General features: G+C 41.9%; 1 protein-coding gene and 1 non-coding gene across 3 annotated transcripts in view; both read right to left on the reverse strand.

The window, feature by feature from the left end:
• CDK17 (cyclin dependent kinase 17) overlaps positions 1–20034 on the reverse strand; it is a 1505117-nt gene that overhangs the window by 1086605 nt on the left and 398478 nt on the right. The gene's annotated exons all lie outside the window — the stretch shown is intronic.
• On the reverse strand, positions 15758–15860 carry LOC138514803 (U6 spliceosomal RNA). The gene has a single exon (XR_011281952.1). It is a non-coding gene; the product is annotated as a U6 spliceosomal RNA (small nuclear RNA).

A 20034-nucleotide genomic window follows, 5' to 3' on the forward strand; every position in this document is an offset into this window, starting at 1 on the left:
AAATGTTCAAATATTCTGATCTTTAATTTTCCTATGGTGCTCCCTATGTATAGCTTTCCGCATGTACATTCAATCCCATAGATAACATAGGTAGAGTTAAAATTGATAATCTGATTGATGTGTTTGGTTTTGCCATTCGGTAAATCAATATCCTTTTTTCCTTGTTTCATAAACGGACATATTTTACAGTGGCCACATTTAAAGGTTCCTTTATTTGCTATTTGAAAAAAGATTTTTCTCTCACTTGGTATTGAACTCAAAAAGCTTGGGCTGATCAAGTTTTTGATGGGTCATCTTCTAAAACATATGTTTGGATGATTGTCCAAGTGTTTCTGTAGGCTTGAGTCAGTGAGAAGAATATTCCAGTAATTCTTTAGTATTTGTTTGATCCTGCTAGCTTCCGTGCTGTATGTGGTAATAAAAGGAGTTTTAGGACTTGTTTTCACTGTTACTGGTTTATCCTTTAATACGGAGTCTCTTGGTACGAGTTCTGCTTTATTGGTTGCTTTTTTGATGGTTTTTGTTCCATAACCTCTCTGTTTAAATTTCTTGAGAGTTTGTTGGAGATTTTCTTGAAAGGTGAGAACAGTGCTGCAGTTTGTTTTGAGCCTAAGAACCTCACCATATGGGATACTGTGAATGGTGTGCTGTGGATGATGAGATGTAGCATAGAGAAGGCTATTTCCAGCGGTAGGTTTTGTAAATAGTTTAGTTTGTATTTGTGCATTTTCAACAAAAAGTTCTAAATCCAAAAATTCTATATTGGTTGCACTGTCAGACTTCGTAAATGATAAATTAAAGGAGTTGTTGTTGAGATGAGCCACATAATTGTCCAAGTCTTGTATATTTCCTTCCCAAATTATCAATATATCGTCGATAAATCGACCCCAAAATTTGATGTTGTTGTGAAAAAGTGGATGTTTCCAGGCATGTTGCAACTCAAAAAAACCCATAAAAAGATTAGCATAAGATGGAGCAAATTTTGACCCCATAGCGGTTCCTTGGAGTTTTTTTGAAGATGAGGTTATCAAAGATGAATATATTGTTGTGCAAGCAAAAATGTAACATTTCGATTATCATTTTGTTTTGCTCAAGAAATGAGACAGATCTTGTTTTCAGAAAAAACTTTCCAGGCCTTTATTGTGTTGAATGCTTGTGTATAGTTGTACAACATCCAATGTGACAAAATGGTAGTTTTGTTCCCATGGTATTAGATTTAACTGTTGAATGATGTGTTTTGAATCTTTGACAAATGAAGCTAAATTTGCTGCCAGAGGTTGTAGGTGAGAGTCAATGTATTGAGGTTTTTTTCTGTTATTGAACCAATACCATTTATGATGGGTCGAAGTGGTGGAAAATCGTCATAGGTCTTATGTACTTTGGGCAAAAAATATATTGTTGCCATGATGGCATTTTTGCAGTTCAAGGTCTGATATTCCTCGTCACCTAATAGGTCTTGTTCATGCTATATTTTGAATAGGAATTATCTGGAATAGGGTTGTTAATTAACTTCTCATAGCATTCTGTTATGTTGAGTTGTTTAAATCCTTCTCTAATGTAATCAATTCTGTTAAATAGGACAATTTTTCCTCCTTTATCTGCTGCTTTAGTTATTATTGATTTATCTTTAGACAGATCATTAATTGCCAGTTTTTCCTCTTTTGTTAGGTTGTAGGTTGTCTTTTTGTGTTTTTTACTGAGATAGTTCTTCTGTATGTTTCTGCTGACTGCTTTATGGAATACATCTATAACATTTTCTGAAGATAATACTGGTACAAAGGTTGATTTTGGTTTTAAGCTGGTTTCTTCCATTAGATCAGTTAGGATGCCTTGTTCTTCTAGGAATACTTCCTTAGTATAGTATTGATCATCTTGAATATTTAGTAGATCCACAGTGTCTTCAACCATCTTTTCTATTAGTTGTGATGGAATAGCTGTATGAGATTTTGTTTTTTTAAAGATTGTTTCCTCAAAGTGTTTCCTTAATTTCAATTTTCTGCAAAATGTATATAAATCCAATTGCAGCTGAAAATAATCTCCTTTATACGTTGGAGTAAAAGAAAGTCCTTTGCTTAAAGCTGTGGTAAGTGCTGGTGTTACTTCATATTTTGATAGATTGATAATGAGGTTCACCTTCTCTTCCCTTGTCTGTCTTCTTGTTTCTACTCCTTGATTTGTTTCTCCTTGTTTTGCTTCCTCCTCGACTACCTCTATGGTGTTTTGGTGGGAGACATTTTGAGATCTTTGTTGTTTTGGCTGTCCACGATTCATTGGATTGCTTATTCGTGAATTTGTTCTGTGTCTTTGTACTTCCTCCAAAAAAGGACATTTTTGTTTTGGAGGCTTGATCTTTCTCTGGTCTGGGATCAATTGTTTCTTTTCTCTCCCTCTAGAAAAAATAAATATATAAAACATTTTATTTCTCCTGATGAACCATTGTTAGCAACAATGGGGAAACACGTGTTGAGAGTTTTGTAATGAGCGGAATGCAGTAAAATATCTGCAACGAAAGCTTTGTAATGAGAGAGATGCAGTAAAAAATCTGCAAAATTAAGAATTAACAAAAATCAAATTTATTTTGAAGAGTTACTAAGAGAAAGATCGGGTGTGAAGGTAACACCCCATATCAAGCTGCATACAGGATCAAGCAATTTATGTGGAAAAACAATATTTATTTGCATTAAGGATCTGTGAGCAAGTTACATGAACATTATAAAGTGTAAAGTAAACACCTAATGTTAAGCACTTTTCGTTTGTATATTATTTTGTGAAAAATAAAAGGAAATGACTGACTCACCTTGAATACATTTTTTTGAAAGGTTGGCGCATTTGAGCAATTTCTCTAAACCTTCTTCCCTTTTTCTATGTTGCATCTGTGTAACAGCCACACAGTTTTGGAGAAGAACTCATGCTGAAAACCTAGCACAATTATTCTTAATTGTGCATTCGGTTACTTTTGTTTTATATGTTAAATAGCGGTCACCAAGGGAACTCTCCTTTATATAAGGCTGTTAAGGTTTTTTCTATCCCCCTCGGGCACAACGACATCTCAGCCCGATCGATATCCAGTCGAATCAGGATCCGAGTGTCGTCGGCATAAGAGTAACATTATTAACATAAGAGTTCCCTTTTTCCTGATTGCTGGTGGCTCACCAATGGGAGAGACTTTGATTCTAGAGGAACTCTATTGGAACAGTTTATGGTGGGTCTGTTGCCCTCGGGTTGAAGAATGGGTCTGTGGGCTGGGGTAACAGATGCAGGATTTCTGTTGCTTACTGATGTAGGCACTGCAGTAATCTTGGTACAGTGGATTGTTGTCTATCTGATGATGATGATCTGGAGGGGCTTATCTGATGCATCGAAATTCATCACATGGCTGCAATGAATATAATTATTTGGAACGTGCAGGGAATATGGATCACAATCAAGAGGAATATGATACGTTCATACCTGGTCAGACACAAGACAGACATAGCCGTAATTGCAAGAAACGCACATTGTGGAGAGTGAACTAAGCAAATTGAGGGCCAACTGAAAAGGGCAGTTAGTTGGTACCTGTGACAAATCCCCGGATGTTGTCTCTTCTTCCATAGGGGGAGCTCTTTCCCATGAGACCAGGGAGGTGAGGCCACTACCGCGATAGTCCCCCTGGGGGTGGTAGTCCGTGGGTGCATCTCATGGGAAGGGAAAACCCCAACAGGATTAGTGATGACCTGTGGAGAACATGATATCCTCACAAATCCATAGCAGTACCATTCCCACGGTTCCCATATGTTTTTTATTATACTTCCAGTATAGGAAGAAATGGGAAGAGGAAGAGCAAGGACTACCCAAGTAGAGTTCCCCTTCCTAATACCAAGATGAGGATGAACTCTATTGATTCCGGGAGACTGACCCATTTAGTACTGAGACAAGGAAGAGGCATGGAGTACTACCAAGTAACCCGCAGAACCAAAATGAACAGTCTAGACAATATGGACTTTATCAGTGTATAAAAAGTGAGGAAGGACTCAGACTGTCGTCGAGCCCTACCTGGAGGAACCAGGAGTCCGCGGAAAGAAGTGCTGGAGAAGGCAGACCGGAATGCCACAAATGGAGCACGCCGCCACAACGAGTGTCCGGTGTTGAGGGACCGCTCCGAGAAGGTGGAAGCAGCTCCTAGTCCCCTGCTGGAATGGCAAATGTGCAGAGCAGGAGCAGAGTTGCTGAAAGGAAATTTCCCTCGCAGAGCCGCCGCAAGCAGAAGGGGACCGCTGACTGGCGAGGAAACACCAAGGTGTGCAGAAGCATCACAGAAGCCCTGAGAACATCGCAGACCACATGGAAAGGTACACAAGTGCGAAAGGTGAAAGGGGCCCAAGGCAATGGTGTAGAGGCTGGGAACCTGTAGGGAAACAAGAGACAGGTCTGGGACATCAATCCCGATAATACCAAGATCTGAAAGCATCCAAGTAATTATAGTCTCAGTACCTAGTAGGGGAGTATACCAGGTGGACTGAATGTGAAGAGAACTAAGTGTGAGTCTGTGACCTGCACCCATAAAGGCGATCAAGATCTCCAAGTTAACCATCCTAGTCACAGTACCTGGCAGGAGAGTATACCAGGTGTACTGTATCTTCGAGTCTGGGACCGGCACCCATAAAGCATCTTTCCTGGTGCTCATAACCAATGTACCGGATAGGAGAGTATATCAGGTGAATTGTGCATACGAGTCTGGGACTCGCACCCATAAGTATCCTCACCAATCTTAAGAATCACAGTGCCTGACAGCAGAGGGAGTTAGGTTGCTTAGGAGTACAAAAGGAAAACAAAGGAAAGGAAGCATTACCCTTGACATAGCTTCATGAACATTGTAAAATCAAATATTTGACCAACTGAGAAAGAACAGGGGAAGGGAGTCATACCCCATGGTGCTTTATGAACAGTTTGCAAACAGCCAGGAGAGGCAAATCAATCTCTTTGCACCACAAGAAGTCTGAGACCAGGGGAATACCACTTGGTGTGATGTGAACATTCTGCTACAGCTAAGAGAAGGAAACCATGTTCTTGGCATTCTGGGCAAGGGGACATTCCCGCAGGAGTTATGAACAGTGTGGAGATTAAAGACTACTTTCTTGGTCCCTTTGTGGAGAGCCAATCCGAGGAGCCTTTTGTGACTTTGTTTTAATACCTTGCCCTTAACGAAAAACAATTCATTTTTCTTATAACTGAAGCTGGGGGGAAGAGAGAGAGAAAGAGAGAGAAAGCAAGAGAGAGAGAAAGCAAGAGAGAGAGAAAGCAAGAGAGAGAGAAAGCAAGAGAGAGAGAAAGCAAGAGAGAGAAAGCAAGAGCGAGAAAGCAAGAGCGAGAAAGCAAGAGCGAGAAAGCAAGAGCGAGAAAGCAAGAGACAAAGAGCAAGAGAGAGAAAGCCAGAGAGAGCAAGCGAGAGAGCAAGCGAGAGAGCAAGCGAGAGCGAGAGAGAGCGAGAGAGAGCGAGAGAGAGTGTGAGAGAGCGAGAGAGAGTGAGAGAGAGCGAGAGAGAGCGAGAGACACACATTCTTCCCAACCAAGAAGATCATCCTTTTTCTTTAGTTGATTTGGCATGTAAGGGAAGGAAATAAGTTTGACACGACGGTGGACCATTTACTTTTGACAAGACCTCATAACAGAGTCCTTATATTTTTTTTTGGGTAGGGAAACTCCTCTTAGAAATAGGGACAGTTAGGGTTTTCCTTTTCTTTTGGTTTGAAATTAAAGTCTATAATCCACAACATCCCACATGTGTGTCAGACTCCGACTACTGCACCATTACATACCTCAGTCTCCTTGTATGCCAGGGGAGTGCTTAGGTGGGTTAGAGATACTGTGTTTTAGTCAATACAACATACACCGATTGATCTGGATGGCAGATATGTGGGAATATTGGGTAGACTGATGGGGCGGGCATTGCTACTGTTGGGTGCCTACCCACCAAATGTGGAGCAGGTACATTATTTCAATAAAGGGGCTTCTTAATAGTTCAGCATAGGGAAGATTAGGTGCTATGGATAAGGGATTTTAATGGTGTCCTAAACTGAGAGCTCGATGTCATCAGTAGGAATACGAGGCTGCCGTCCAGGATCATGTCAGACTTACTTCTCTGCGACGTATGGAGCATGAAGCACGGCTTAGAGCGGTGCTATTCTTACACACATGGGGTGTTGACTATGCATGTTGACTACGCCTCCACTTGAGAGGAGGCTGATCTGGTTGGGAAAGCAGACATCCTGGAAAGAACACATTCTGACCATGTGCCACTACTGTTGGAAGTAATGAAGCGGTTCTGTACTGTCCTGATCCCCCAGGTGGAGACGTAGCAATAATATACTGTCAGACCTCATTAGTAAATAAAAATGAATAATGACCATGCAATCGGCTGCAAATTCATTACAGGCTTGACAGAAATGGCCAATTGACCTTTGTGTCGCAGAGGTTTTGGCAATATGATAAATACAATATTAAATGCATTCAGTATTACCATGTTTATTAAAATAAAAATCCTATAGAACATTTCTGGGATTCCACAATACTGTAGGTATGCATCGTCCTCTTCTATGGATCAAACATGATCTGTAGCAACTGCATTGAAAGGCCTCCAGAGATGTAATGCCTTATGATCTGGCTACCGCCAGGCTCTTCCTGCCTGACACTACAAATCGGCACAGAACCGTGTGCACTAGCACCTTGAAGCGTCTTTGTGCTAGATGGAATGACCAATAAAATGTCTTAGACCAAATAACCGGACAGACTAAAAGAAGATGGTAAAATACTGCTTTTACCTCAATGAAACAAGGTGGATCATCATTCCTCAAATTGATTCATGCAGAATCGCAATGTCTTTTTGATTACACTTAGCTTATATAATGCTAGATGCGTCATCTATGATGTCATCCCACATGGCCTATTACATAAACCTATCAAGGGGTAGGACTGGATTAGGGGAACATGTCTACATATAGAATGCATGAATATTAGTCACCCATTGGCGGTCCCTTGTCTGTAGGACATGCCTTGAGCTACTTCGACAGATGTAGCACACTGATTACAGCAAAGAATATGTCAGCGGAATAATACTTGCAACATTGCATGTAAAAGTGCATGTCAGGATTTTCTAATTGGTTGGCAACCCAAAACCAACCTTGGACATTCGGCTCGCTAGCAGCACGTACATAGAAACAAAACCAAGGTGCTTGGAGATACGTCTGCTCTGCCCTTGTTTTCCCAATAAGTCTACCCTCTCTCATCAGTAGGCCTCATGCCAATGTTGTCTGTCTGAAGATTGACCTTGCCAGTCTGCACTGTCTCGGAACATTCAAGGGAGTGTAGGCACACCATTATCTTGAATGAATAGACCTTGTTTGCGAGCTCTTCATCACATGTTACAAGGCCACGAATTAGTCCATCTTGACAGTGAATTCCACACCATTTGATTCAATTATACTGGGTGCAGTTGCTCCTCTTGGCCTTTGGAGACTTGCTCACTATCCCATATAAACTTTGTACATGTTTAATTGTCCAATATTTGGCATCCGTAAATGTTCCTTTTCCGCCAAATCTTGGGAAATATGTCCTTCGCACATCGTCTGCTCGTTAGACTTTAGACTCCCTTCGCACTTTGCCTTCATCTCTCGAAATAGCATACTTGGTCCGAAGCCAATGTACTCCTCTATTTTGCAAGGGAAAAACAACTTCATCATCTTTTCACTTTAAAATCCTGGGCTTGTATTTTCAGGTAGCTGGGTTGATTGACATAAGCTGTCGTCCATCTTCTTCTAATGGTCGTCCTAAATGTTGAATATATACTTCTCATAAGCAAGCTTCTATATGTTCTTTCTACCTTCCATTTCTGCGTATTTACAGTTATTATCCAGTGAGTCACTTCATTCTTCTTCATGTTTGCGATTACTGTATTGTTGAATGCAGGTTTCTCTTAGTTCTTCAATTGCTTCATCATCCTTAAGTATTTTCATATAGTTTCAGCATAGGTTCTTGCATCTTCTTTATGACATTCTTTCACCGTCGTTGGACTTTGTTTTAACCTAGATTCTGTTCATGGCTGAATTTCGACAGCTCGGCAATGAGCATCCTTTTTGGTAAGTTTCATCCATTATGTCAGTTTGTGGGTACACTTTAAATGGTTGCCTGACTGCTTATCGTCTCTCATATGCTCGACATGGTACAGGAATATTTTAAGGATTCATGAAAGGGTTCGCAATTGTGGCTCTTCATCTGTCATTCCAATAGGACAGTGCTAATGGGGCGGAGACCAGGGAGAAAGTGTCCACCTGCTCCCCTACAACCTTGAATCCGTCAATAACAAGGGGTAAACAGGTGCAATACCAAGTCTCTGCACCAGTACACAATCGGACTACTGAAAGACTGAGGAATATCCATTATGCTGCAAGGCCCTCGACTACAGAACTCTGAGCCCCATCCTGATGGCAATGCTCAATCTATTGCCCATCAGAAGAATCTGGAGGCAGGCATGTTATCCAAGGCCTTCCCAACCACCCCCTTAGTTCAGGGATCACAACCATCCATTTAAAAGGGCATGCCAAATACATCTCTGTGGTTCCGTCGACAGCTTCATGCATTTCTCGCACACCTCTGACAGACAAGGGCATCTAGGAGAAACAGCCATTACCAGAACTTAGCAATACATAATGGCTGCAAGTCAAAATGTTTGTGATTTACATAATTCTCAATAAATAAATAAACACGTGAACCCAGGAGTACATTCAATTCAAAATCTCGACATCAGTAGCATTACCACATGGCCTCTCGACAACATAGTTTTCAGAGTTGTGAAAATACATTAAAGGTCGCAGTCCTTGTATTTTTGACCATTGCTTCCTCCACAGCCAACCCAACGTTTTTTTTTTGTAAAATATTAATACCAGTACTAAGGAACTATCGCCAAAAATTGTTTAAATCTACATTTGGGATCACAGCACAGACCGGTCTTCGCAGCAGCTGCAAACGTGCAAACAAATTACCCTCTCACTTACAAAGTGACAATCGCTTTATCACAGATTCAGAATAAATTAAACGTGTTGCTGTTGTGGACTGCCCATTGTGCATAAATATCCATGGTTGTTCTATTTTGCTTGTTTAACACAGTGTTGTATTGTACAGAATCCATTTATGTAAAATACACAGAATTATTGTCCACGATGCAGTACGAACTGTACTGGATTCATGGTGTCAAAAGAAAAAGGGTAACATCTGGCCTCACTAAAGGATTAATGTCGCGGGTACAATAGAATTCACCATGTCCCTCCTGAAGCAAAATTAATGGGGAGATCCGTATGCACAAAATCACTACACAATGTAATTTACAATCACCGTCCCACGCCAATACAAATCACCCATCACTTCACAGACAAAAAGGCGAAAATGGAGCATTTTATTTGTAACGGCTGCACTCAATTAGATTGCATCACCTTGTCAAAATATCTCCCAAAAAAAAAAAAAATCAGGTCCACTAAAATACAATATGTACCTACTATAAAAAGCATTGTATTCAAAGCATAAAATAAAACAATACATGTTTTAAGAATCAGTATTAAAATATAGAATATAATTCTTCAGGTGTGGCTTCTTTCTACTAACTCAACTTTTTGAATTCCTACCTTATGTCTTTCATCTACGTGCATCTACGTGCAAGCGAGAACGTGCAACGGAGGTCATTAGGTGTAGTACAGTCGTGATTGCCGGCATCAATTAGTGTGGAAACTGCAAATTCCAAACCTCAGAAAGGTGCCACAATAAGTCTTCTGCTTGCAAAAAAGTTGGAAAAGTGTCAAACAACAAATCAATAATGTGCCTAGAGCCGCCTCTAGATATGTTTATACATCAAATCTCACATCACTAAGATTTTGAATGAGGCAGGTATTCAGATTACCAACCGCTCGGGGGTCGGGCTGCCTAGGTGGAGAAGGCCTACCGTCCTCTACACATTCACATAATGTAAGCATCTCTATTTAAGGTGCATTCTTTTGCAGTATTAGTCAACTTCAATACGAAGAATCTCTCCTTGTAGAACAATACTCAATTGGATGAGTGGGAATAGCTTCAAATGGGCTGCCCATGTGACAGCACAAGCGGGATGTGAGGAGAGCAGATGTGCTTCGCTTCCGTTTCCCAGTCCTCCCTGGTAGCCTTATAATTATAACCAGGAAAACACAGCTTTCACAAGAACTTGTTTGGCTAGCACTTGCGGTGGCAGCTGAAAATCGACGAATGCTTCGGTCTAAGTTGAACAGTTGCCTGGCTGTTCCCCAGTAACTCCATGGCCGAGAGATCGTAATTTGGGAAAAAGTGCAGATGGCAGCATAACACCGCCCAGCACGAACTAATGATGGTCCTGACTGGCAGGAACTGGTCCCTCTTGTATATTCAGTGAACCAGCTCATAAATAAAGGTCTCTCTCTGGGTAGGCACTGCAGTCCTGCGCTCCTTGGTCCCTCTTTGACAATGCAACGGATAATGATTCCACTTAGTCCCATGTTTCTCTGTGGGCACCCGTGTTAGGGACAGAAGTCTGGAGAATTCACATGAACAGTCCGTGTTTCTGTGAAGTAGGTCAGGTTGGGGTACAGCCAGCCATATGCCAGGCACAAACAGTTAATCGTCGGAACAAGATCCATAGAAGGCCAGTGGGGTCGTCGAGCAGACCGTTGTGCGTTAGGCCTTCGACTCTTAAGAGCAATGCGACTGGGTATGACAATCCTGTGGTTGTGTGAAACCCCTAGAGCCATGATATAGGCAGTCATCAGTTAAACCAAAGCGTCAGGGTTGCTGGTATGGTGAAGGCATAGCCAGTTACATTCTAGGCTGCTTACTTCAGAAGGCGATTAGTGCTTGGTTTGATGGAGTCAGATACCATAAAAGTGTTTCCCAGAGGCTGGTAAAAACAGCGCCTAGTCAGGTATATGACAGGTAAGTGCCTCAGAGATATTGCTGGAAACTGTCAGGTTCGGCTGCTTTAACATCTGCATCTCTGTGGATGGATGGATGAAAGTAGATGGTACGTTATCTGTCGAGATAGCGACTTATGAAGTTTAGTTTCAATGCCTACTCATGCACGTCTTCTCTTTCTGTATTAAATAGCTTCATGCACCTTTAGTCATTAGGCTGCATTTCTATTTCTGTCATGCAATGACCTTTGAGGATAGCAATCTTGTGATCGGTGAACAAGTGAACATGAGGCTGTATAACCAGTGGGAGTGGCACCCGGATCTACCAAGCCAACAAGCAGCAGAAATTGCATCAAGAGGAGGGTCGCGTACCGATAAAGTAACGCTGATAACACTGGTGAGCCTGCCAGACACCACTGGGGAAAATCAGTGATCTAGAAGGGGCAGAGCTCTATGCTAAGAGTCTAATACAAGAAGGGAACATACAGAAAGACTTATGGCTTGAGAGACCGAACTCTAATGAAGCATAATTTTAAGAGAACCTTGAGTTGCATAAAGGAAAATCCTTGGAATGCTGAATATTAAAGTGAGAGAGTAACGTGTGCAAGTTCCAAATGCACCCCTTTGAATGCCAAACTAGTTGAAAGCATTATTGAATACAGTACAGAATTAAAGCAACAGGAAAATATGATTGAATAAGCATTTCTGAATGTTGCACAGAGATAAAGCAAACAAACAGAATGATTTCAATGGAACTAAACCACCGTGGTGCAAATGGCAAATACCACAAAGCAAGTTGAATGAAAGACAAGTGTTGGCAAAGCAAGTAAAATCACAAGACGCGTGTGAAGCAATGGACAATTGTTGCAAAAGCTGATGACAAGGGGTAATGGTTGCATGACCTGTGATGGGTGGACCATGTGGTCCGATAACTGCGCCTAGACCGAGGGAACCCCTGTATGGGAGCAAACTGAACGAACGCCCTATAAAAAATTCTTCCCTTGCTCCCTTTGGAAAATTGCACTACGTTAGTAACCTCCTCAATGATGGGGTCCGTAGATTATTGCAACAATATCTACTTAGGTCAACCAAAATATCAAATTCAGAGACTTCAAGTTCTTCAGAATGTGGCGGCCCGACTTTCTCTTCAAGCCCCGTAACTGACCTCTTCTACTGCTCTGCTTCTCCAGCTCCGCTGGTTGCCGGTGGGGGCAAGGTTTCAGTTCAAGATTTTGTGAATCGTGCTCTCCATAACATTGGGCCTTGCTATCTGAGAAAATAATTGGTGAGGTATTATCGACTAGAGGCCTATGGTCAGATCACACAAATCTTGCTGAAAAATCCTAAATTTTGTTGCAAACGTTTGGGTGGTCAATCATTTTCGTTATTGGCCCCCACCTTATGGAATGCTTTTCCGCTCCATTTGAGAGCTCAGACCATTTATCTTCCTTTCAGAAAGCTACTAAAGCCCATCTTTTTGATTCCCTCATTGCTTCTTAGGTTGTGGTTTTGTTTTGTAAAACTATCATGTTTCCCGTCAATTGAGCCTAGACCAAGGGCGCTGCAAGGAAATCAAATGAAAGGAGGCATCGGGAGTGTAAACATTGTTTTAGTGAACCAGAGAAACTACCCTTGGCAAGAAGTTTGGGGCGGAACCCAATCCTTTAATTGTTGCATTTGAACTTTCAGTCTTGAATTTGGGGATGGAAACCCTGAGAATTCTCGAACTATTTTTGAACTTGGGGAAGGGAACTTCAAGACTTTGCAGAACTGTTTTGTACTTGGAGAGAGGGGCAGGAAGAGGCTCAGAACTTTGTTTGGAACACTATTTCTTTTATTGCTGATATCCGTACACATTCTTTAGCTTTAATTGTGAAGGCAATTAAAGGTTTTTGTTGACAGACAAGACTTCAGTTCAACTCTTTGACTCAGACTGTCCTTAATGTCTCTAGGTAGGTAAACTCCACCTTAGCCTAGGGCAAATTAGGCCTTCATCCATCCTGACATTTAAGTTAAATAAAGCGAGTTTGTTTGAATTCTGAATCTGTTGTCTGTATCTTGCTTCATGATGCCTTCAGAGTGCTTAAGTCAGCGCCTCGGTACCAGGCATCACCCAGTAGGGCTAAAATCAGCTCCTTGGTATCACAGTAGGCAGGTGCTACCACTGTGGAAACAGGAGAGAGTACAGTGCGCACTGAAAATCTAACCTTCACAAGAAGGAACATTTTGACCATTAAGTTAACTATTATACTTAAATGTGCCCTAGAGGTGTCCCAATTCATTGTTTACATTCTAAAACACTGAAGATTAATGGCACATGTGCATGCTTGCAAAGCACCGGTTGGTCTGGGGAGCCAAATGTAGCCCCTGGTAACTGTTGGTTTTAAACTCACTACGCTCTCCTAGGGTAGAAGCAGGAGCTAAATCGCTTCCAGGAATTTTCGATCCTATGCCTAAATATTGAATATTCTCCATTGTCAGCAAAAAGGGAGTCGGCTCATTTATTCCATCACAGGAGGGGAATTCTACTCTAAGGGAAAGATCACTGACTTGGATACATTCCGCTTAAGTTTTGTCCATACCTCTGAATCTCCCCCAGTATCTTTGGCATTGCAGCTGCTGGGATTTTAACATGGATAGTGCCAACTTGCATTCCTTTCCTGGAACTTAAAATCCTGTTATTGCCCTATTTGCTCTTATTCAGACAGCTAGAGGTTATATTACCAATGAATACTATAAAGGGAAAGTAACTTTATTCGCATGTACTAACAAAGGTAGACATGACTCCAGCCTAGAGGACAAAATCCATGTACATTTTGTTTACGACCAAGTAGGGGAATTGGTCTATAGGGCAAGCATATTGTAAGGTGCTTACTTTCCTTTTCAGTCAAAAGTCCACTGAAAACCTTCATCATAAAAGGAGGGGCCAAGAAGGTTGTGGAAAACCTATCCTTACCTGCTGGCTTGCACACTTTCAATCCTAGAAGGGCTTCCTGTACTTCCTGTAGTTGAAATTGGACCATACAATCGCTTTACCTCTTCAGGTTTGAGATGTGTGACCATCTACCCCCTGCAAATAAATTACATACCCACTACCCCTCCACTCCGGCAAATAGTGTCTTGTAGTAAGTAGCATGCAAAGCAACAAGAGACATCTGTGGGTGGTCCCACTCCAATCTTGCCCTGTCTTTAATCTTCCTAACCCTTCTGTCTATATTTTGGGCTCTCAGTCTGCCCGCCACCATGGTTCCAACTTTGTCCTCTTTTTCGTAATATTTCTGCTTGGTCAGTCTCATCTTCTGGTATATTATATCTAAATTCCTCCTATTTTGCATGGAAATACACACCTGTAATGAACACCTTTGTCCACCAGCTAAGCTGTAAGGGGCTTAAACAGCTTTCGCCTTTCCAGTGTAATGAAGGAAAGATCCTGAAATAGCTTTATTTTAGCTCCCTGAAAGTTAATAACACCTTTTCCACTCAGATTCTATTATCTGCAACTCTAAATTCAATTCCAGTATCTCAGCAGACATTCGATTATATGCAGGGGCTCCTACTCAATTTGTCTATTCACAACTTATTTCTTGTAGGATAGTTAGCATGCCCTCCTTGGAAACCATCTCTTGTCGCTTTCCTTTTGGAATGGCATTAAGAGAACGGTCATCCATGTTAATTTTAGCAAAAGCAGGAGCGCAACCTTCAATTTTGCAGGTTAAATAAAATTATCAAATTGTTAATGACTTAGTGTCCACAAAATCCGAAGAGTTCATAAATAGAAGCTGGGGGATTAATCCCAGCATGGCCCCAGTGAGATCAAATGGCAGGTCGCATTTTTGGAGAAAATTGAAGGTATTCCATTCACGTTTGATGCTGCCATTGTAAAGGAACTAAACAAGCTTCGGTTGCTTAAACTTAATGACTTTAAATGTAAACCATTGAATTCTCTTCAGGGATTTTAGGAATTGGGTGGCTCTGCAATCTCCCAATGCGCTATTATAATTTAGGGTAAAGGGTGAAATCTCAGCTAAATGCACATCATCTACTAAGTGTGACGGCATGGAATGAGGAGTCTGACCAAAAAGTTTATAGCAATCGCTATACCACTATTTCTTTAATTAACAATCCTAGCTATCCCTAACTAGAGGTAGTTTGCCTACCTCAAACAAACGTAAAACTTGGACAATCAGGAAGTCTGTGTAGTTCAATCAAAAGATGACCATCCTAGTCGAAACTTCTATTCTATCACTTAAACACAAAACCTACATAGTTCTTTCGAAAACCCAGGAGAATGACTCACTTCTCCTGGGTATGAGTCTCCTCCGGTGCAGCATTTTCAAGCTCAGAAAATGTTCCAATTCACAAACAAATGAAAAGTTCAAAAAGAAACCAAGTTCCACGATCTCCAGGTGGAGCTAGAAGAATGACTCCTTTCTCCTAGATATGATATGGCATTTGCAACGCGTGCCTTTACGCAAGTGCTTCACGGTGCGACGAGGCAAGGAAGGAGGAACAGAGGGAGGACAGAGACAACGATCTTACTAGGCCAAGTGACATTGAGATTGCGCAAGTGCAGGGGAGGGGAAAAGTGCGAGGGGAAAGAGGAGGGGGCAGTGCTGTACATGGGATCAAAACAACAAGAAGTGCGGCTAGCAGGTGCAAGGGTAAGTGCAGACAGCAGGTGTCAAAAGTGCAGGTAGGGGGGACTGTAGGGTTACAGATACAGACCCAAGTGCAAGGGTTGCCGGGAGGCAGTGCGGGTGTGCAACTGGGCAGGCAGGGACCTGGGCCCCAAATCGAGGGTAGCCAGGTGACCAGTGCATAACAATATGTAACGCTTCACGAATTTGCGTGTCAGCCTTGCGCAGGGGCCATGCTAATCTTCTCTGTATCATTCAAATTTTAGTATATGTGCTGCCGAAGCAAAAGAGAGAACCCCAGTTCTTTGTAAGCCTCTTACAAGGTATCCGATCTTCAATAATTCCTGTTCCTTCCACACATTTCTTCCGCCTTTTTAAGTTGCTCAATGGAAACGAGGAAGATGCTTGTCGTTTGTTCTTTGTCTTTCGAGATCCAGCGTCTCTTGCACAGGCTTTGCACAAAGTATTTTCTTCCTCTCCTTTTTTTTACAAAAGAGGTGTCTCTCATTGGTGTCAAAGGGGCACTGACTCTTGGCGGGATCTGGTGTTGATGAAAAGAAGACCACCTCTTGCCTACAGACGTGTGTTGCAAAAGGTGTCTTCTGGCTCATAGGCACGTGCCCAAAAGGCTGGCAGTTTCCGGGCTGTAAACCACGATAAAAAACTGTTCTTGCCAATGATGCTCTCACCAGACCCCTGGATCTGGGAGCTGGCATTTTTTCCGAAAAGAACTTCCAAAGGATATGTGTCCTCAATTTTTGGCGGAAGAGGCCCGAGCACCATCCCAGGGTTTAAATTAAGTCCCTGTTGTAAACTTTGACTTTCTTTCATATATCCCACACCTACCTGGCCAACGCGGGGGAATTCCTTAAATCGTCGGCATTGGCAACCCCAACGATTAATGGATCTACAGTTCATTGGTAGGCTTATGCCCACGATTTGGTCCTGTTGGACAATACGGCAGTGGGGCTTCAGCGCCTTTTGAACATCCATAACTATTATGCTAAAGAGAATGGTCTTACTTTGAACCCCAAAAAGTCAAGAATCCTAGTGTTTAGACACAGAAACAAAAGGGACATCTATCCACACTGGGAGATGGAAGGCCAGTTGAAGACTTTATATATTTAGGATATAAAATCTATGCCTCTCCAGCTATTTGTAAAGTGGAGCAGGATATGTATAATAAGACCAGCCAGATCATCCTTCAGATGAAAAAAGTTCTAATGAAATACTCTGGCTTTTCGCTCATGCCTTTGATTAAATATTATAAAGCAATGGTAGTCCCGGTAGTCCTATATGGGCTGGAGGCAAAGCCTCTTCTTTGGAGTGGAGATTGGCACAGATGGGAAGGGCTGATTTGGAAGAGTGTTCTAGGCCACCCGCACAGCCTCCAGCTTGCAAGTCTTCGATTCAAATTGGGCCTCCGATCACTTAAAGCTCGCGCTGGCTGGAAATTGGTTTCTCTCTTTCAGCTCATTATGACATCTAATGAAGGGTCCCTGTTTGCAGATCTAAAATCTCACTTGGAAAAAAGCAGTTCTAAGATGCTCTCAAACCTGAAACCCTGGGTAATAGAAGGGATAAACACAACACATTTAGATTGCGAAACTCTGTTTGAGAATCCCACCAAGGCAAAAAAAGACCTGGTTTTGAAATGGACTGGACAACAACTATAGAAAAACTGTGTAGTCTGGCATGTGAAAACCTTTTCCTGAGAGTTTATAAAAAGCAAGGGTGTATTGCCAATTATTTGGTGAAATTTCCGGACAGTAAAATCAGGAAAAACTTACTTATAACGAGATTAAATGTTGTCCACACTGGAGAAATTCTGTCTCAAAGGGGGATGGGTGACTCCTCTCTTATTCTATGTAATGCGTGCAAAAACCCAGAGAAACAATCCTTGAAACATTTGTTGAAACATTTGTTAATGGAATGCGAGGGTACCTGGCCAACAAGATCCGTACTGTTCGCAAGATTTGGTGTGGGGACTGAGAAATATGTCCCGGACATGTTTTGGGACAGTACGATATCGGGGTACTATCAGAACTTAAAAGCAAGGGTTCAGGTGCTGGAAAAAACAATATTGTGTTCTAGAAATACTCCTGTAAATACAAATTTGTGATTGGCACTATTGGAGTGATCACTATGGTCAATGTTTGACCTTGCAGAGCCTGGAAAATGATAGTCTGTGTTCTTTTTTTTATACTCAGCTTCCTGTTGTGATTGTTTCCTTTTATGAACTCTATTATCCTCATCTCCTCCACGTTATCCTTATTCACCCCTGTTTTAATTACTTTGCCCAAGGAGCTATTCTTCAATGTATGATGATGATGATTCTGAGTTTTTTAATGGTTTAATGGACTTTTTATTTTGAATTTACTGTGGATGTTATTACTTGTTTTATGAGCTGTATTGTATGGAAGAGATATTGTAAAAGTGTTTTTTTTAACCAAATACAATTAAATAAAAAAGAAAAATGTATATATCCCACGGCTCCCTCCTGTTCTGGGCAGCAAACGCCTCACTGGTTATACCTGCGGCAGTTCTGGAATGTTTTGTTTCTTCCTTCTTCTTTGGTTGGGGCCACTTGGCTTCTCAGTCCTTCCAGGTATCTTATTGTTAACACTTCTGGCTGTTTCTCGTGCAATAGCCTACACGGCTATTACTATTGTAGATGTCATGCTGACTTGCAAGACGCTCCCTCCACTTGCTGCTACTGCTGCTATTGCAGACACCCTGTCGACATCCACAACGTGTTTGTGTGTTCCGACAAACTACACCTTTCATGTACGTCTCCTTCTCTGGACCCTCTCATTTAACAGACCTTACCTTATTCCTCCTCCTTCCTGATTCAGGAAAGAGTTCTTTGCTGTTTAGTTTAAATAGTGGCGAGTGCCCCAGCGTAACATCGTTTGATTGGAAAGAGCTGGTATAGCACCCATCCTACTCTATTGTAGCGTGCTTTAGTTATTCTTCGTCCTTGTACTCATTATAACTAGATTGTCTGACAGTTTACAATAACACATGGTTTCAGACTGTATCCTAGGTAGAGACGGTTTGGGTGTTATTATTTCCCTGTGGGGTCAGGAGTTGTAAGGGACTGTGTCCTGGACTCGCATCCTTATCCCCAGGAGGGGAGTTCCTTCCCATGAGGTCCTCCCACATTTTACCACCCCTGGCGAGACTATTGGTTAGCGGCCTCACCTCCCTAGACACATGGAAAGGGGCTCCCGTATGGGGAGAAGTGACGCCATCTGGAAGATCTCACTTAAGTCACCAATAGAGAACACTCTTGTGGCACCTATTTTAGAGGCACAGGTGCTTAGCGAAGCCGTATCTCATATATGAAGTTGGTGATGAGTTGGATGAAAGGAGCTGCCAAGCATAGACAAAAAAGTACCTTGAATATAACCATTGAGGACACAAAGTGGGAAAGGTGTGCACCCAGACTTTGCGCATTTCCATGAACCACAAGCATCAGGTTGCTGAGATTTAAGTTTTCACACCTCTGACACTATGCTTCTATAAAGAAGAAAATCTGACCAGTATGACTGAGACATGTCTCTGTTCACAGATGGACCAGGGTGTGTTTTTACATTTGGAATTATGCCTGTATTTGTACTACTTTTGGCTAAGGGTCAAGACTAACATATAAGAAATAAAAAAAATAATAATAAAAACCAATGTGCTCCTAGAGCCACTTTCATGATTATCAGGTCTTTTCCCCCTTTCTGTTGGCCAATCCACTAGTTGATGTGCTAATCAAAGGTTTTTAATTACTTGAAAACCGATTGCGCTGAACTGGATACACCCCTAATCTCCCATATACATGTTATGGTTGAAATAATTATTTGTGATAATAGTAGTGAAGAAATAGTTTGAGGTGGAGTTAACCTGCAATTCTGTACATTCTTTGTACCATTTATGAATGCTTTTCCATAACTGCCTCCGTAGCCTTTGGCCAGATCTTCTTGTGCAATATTTAGTTATTCTGTGCGTTGTGATGAATCCAGCGATGATATCACTCCCTCTCTGGGGGAACTCTCATCCCATATGGCCAGGGAGGTGCAGCCGCTATCTGATCCCGAGGGAGATTCATATGGGGTGAGCACCCTCATGAGAGGGAGAGAGACTGGCCGCAAGAAACACGTTATTAACATTTCAACATCAGACAAAACCCTCCCCTAAATTCACAGACTGTCATGGCTTATTGTGGTATTGAACCCATACAGCCATTTTATACTGACATCAGGGTTCCTTCTGACAAATTATACCAAAGTACTGAGACGAGAAAGAAGACCTAAGCGATGAAGAATACTAGAAGCAGGAAACGTAAGCTTCATTTTAGTAGTTGGCGGGAGCGACATAGTAGAGAGATGTTTGAATACCCGTCAGCTAAGCGAGAGAGGGACACCACAGGGAGAGTGATGACCCCAAGCCGATCGGAAGCAGGAAAGCCA

Source organism: Ambystoma mexicanum, chromosome 12, assembly GCF_040938575.1.
Source record: "Ambystoma mexicanum isolate Mex_15411 chromosome 12, UKY_AmexF1_1, whole genome shotgun sequence".
In the NCBI taxonomy this organism is placed as follows: Eukaryota; Metazoa; Chordata; class Amphibia; order Caudata; family Ambystomatidae; genus Ambystoma; species Ambystoma mexicanum.